Source organism: Dipodomys spectabilis, unplaced genomic scaffold (genome assembly GCF_019054845.1).
Source record: "Dipodomys spectabilis isolate Male_0828 unplaced genomic scaffold, ASM1905484v1 ptg000031l, whole genome shotgun sequence".
NCBI lineage: Eukaryota > Metazoa > Chordata > Mammalia > Rodentia > Heteromyidae > Dipodomys > Dipodomys spectabilis.
In genome coordinates this window covers 561,114-564,101 of record NW_024870708.1, presented here as the reverse complement: position 1 = coordinate 564,101, position 2,988 = coordinate 561,114, and positions in this window count along the sequence as shown.

The window sequence follows — 2,988 nt, the reverse complement described above, 5'->3', positions numbered from 1 at the left end:
TTTCATTATGCTTCCATTTAATGAATGCGATTGTTTAAATGTTTCATAAAGTATTAATTAAAATCAATCAGTGTATTATAATCTAATTGTTTATAATTTTATCCTAGAATCATTTAAGAACTTCCCATTCAATCATGACATACATCACATTCCGTTGGTATTCATATGGATAGGAATGAGTTTCTTAGGATGTCCTGCCATTTAGAGGTGGCAGGACCAGGATTCCTACTTAAACCCGAGGATAGGGAACTCACTGTTCTGTTCAAGAACATCATCAAGACAAATGATTAGGCAGGCACCAGTGTCTCTCAGCAGTCCCCCTTGATATATACAAGGTTGTGATAGGAGGATCATGGTCAAAGTCACCCTACACAGGAAAGTTCTTGAGAGCCCTGTCCAACTTCAGTGCCAACAAAGCCAGAAGTAGAGCCATATGGCTCCACTGTTAGAGGACTAGCCTTAAGTAAAAGCAGCTCAAAGACTATGCTCAGATCCTGAGTTCAAGTTCCGGGACTGGCAGCAAACAGACATACACAACAATCTGTCCAGCCATCCAGCTAAAGCAGGTCACACTCAGCAGCATTTAATTACATTTTATTATGAGGCAAAAGGAGGAACAGTCACAAACCAGGCATGGGAAGACAAGATCAGCTTTCTTAGAAAATTAAACTTGGGGACGTAAAATGGTAGCACACTTATCTAAAAATTACCATTAAGAAAAAAGATGAGGGCACGGAATGTGGATTAGTAAGAGAGTGCTTGCCTAGGAAGCAAGAAGCCCTGGGTTCAGATCCTCAGTATCACATACAAAGAAAAAGCCAGAATTAGTGCTTTGGCTCAAGTAGTAGAGTGCTATAGACAGTACCCAGGCCTTGAGTTTAACTCAAGAACTGGCAAAGAAATAGCTAGGTAGGTAGGTAGGGTAGGTAGGTTGAGAGAGAGAGAGAGAGAGAGAGAGAGAGAGAGAGAGAGAGAAAGAGAGAGAGAGAGAGAGAGAGAAAGAAAGAAAGAAAGAAAGAAAGAAAGAAAGAAAGAAAGAAAGAAAGAAAGAAAGAAAGAAAGAAAGAAAGAAAGAAAGAAAGAAAGAAAGAAAGAAAGAAAGAAAGAAAGAAAGAAAGATGATAGATGAATCTTGTTTTGGATGTCAGGAGAAAAGAAGCAAACACTTTCCAGTCTTCAGTGTGCCAGGACACTAGCATGGCCTTCACACAACCACAGAGAAGGAAGATAGTCTCTTTCGCACTTCTCAGGCAGCCTAGGGCCCCAGTGTCAAGAGGGTAGATCCAGGTTCTAACTCAGGTGCTTGGAAACAGAAGAGAAAGGGCCCTGCCTCCCCTTGGATTGGGGATTTGCATTAATGAAGTGGAGAATGAAGAAAGGAGAAGGGACTGGCAGAGGTAGAAGAAGGGCTTTCAAATCTGATGGAGAGTCAAAAAACCACTCCCTAAGACCAAAGAGCAGAGTTTTTCTACTCTGTTCCTCCCCTCTTCCCCACTAAACTGGTTCTCTATTGGTATCCTAAAGATAACCTGCGGCTCCCTTCACCTGATGGAGGAAGGTTAATTAGTCGTTGTTAGAAGAGGCTGAGAAAAGCCTGACCCTGATGTAATTCTAACAATTGGTTCAGATTTCCCCTCATTGCTGGCTGTGCCTGCTATGAAGTGGTTTTGCAGCTTACGTCCCTGTTGAGTATGTACATTCTGCCTCCTAATCTTGCTGGCTTAGGTCTCTTCACCTAGCCTGGCTTCTGCAACTGTTTTCTGCCTTCAAATATGGTTAGAGTGGAGTTCATCCTGATAAAAGGGCTAGGGCTCGAATCCTGAGTACTTCATTTGAACCCAGGATGGGTCAATAATATTTCATTCCTGCTTCTATAGCTCCAGAACTCTAAGGACATTTAGAGTGCAAGTAACTTAACCCCAAGGGAAACACAGGAAGCTCTTGAACATCTGACATTTCAGAAGTGGAAGTTAGAGTGTCAGATTTTCCTACCCTGACTGGCTTCACCCTATGATCTTCAGACCTTAGCTTCCTGAGCTAGGGTGACAGGCATGAGCTGCTGGTGCTCTGCTAGGTTCAGAAATGTAATGACATTGGCAATACAAGTCAACTGCTTATCACAAAAAGCTTGGGAATCATATTAAGCCTTTCAACAGTGGACCTTTCAGAACGCCGTATGACACAAGGTTATAATGCTAGAGTTTGAGAGGCTGGACATATGGATGGGCTACACTTGATTCTTAAGCTCTGACTCCAATTCTGGTGTATATCAGCATTCAATTTCCAGAGAATGTCCTACTAATTAGCAAATAGGAAAAGTACTTTGGTTAACCCTCACTTTTTTAGGGTTTTGTGTCTCAAACTCAGGCCTGGGCACTGTCCCTGAGCCCTTCAGCTCAAGGCAAACACTCTACTATCTGACTCACAGTGCCACATGTGCTCTTTGTGTGGTTCATTGGAGATAAGTGTCTAACAGGCTTTCCTTGCTGAGGCTGTCTTTGAACTGTGGTCTTCAGATCTCAGCCTCCTGAGAACCTAGGTTTCCAGTTGTGAGCCACAGGCATCTGGCCTATTGTTTTTGACAGTCCTGGGGCTTGATCTTAGGGCCTGGGTACTGTCTCTGAGCTCCTTTTCCTTAAGCCTAGTGCTTTACCACTTGAACCCCTCCACAGCTTCTGGCTTTTTCTGAGTATGTGGCACTGAGGAATCAAACCCTAGCATTCATGCATGCTGAGCAAGCTCTCTACCACTAAGACACATTTCTAGTGCCAACCTTACAATTTTATCCCTGAACTTGCATCTCCCCAAGAAACGGCTTCTGAGTATAAATCATCTAATGAAATTCCTATAGGAAGATTCCAAAGATAAATAAGAGAAATCTCATACTTGGGAGAGACTCTAAACATGTGAAGACTGTGATAAATGCTTCCATTTAATTATGTACCATGTTTCAACACTTAATTTATAATAGATGTACAACATGTATTA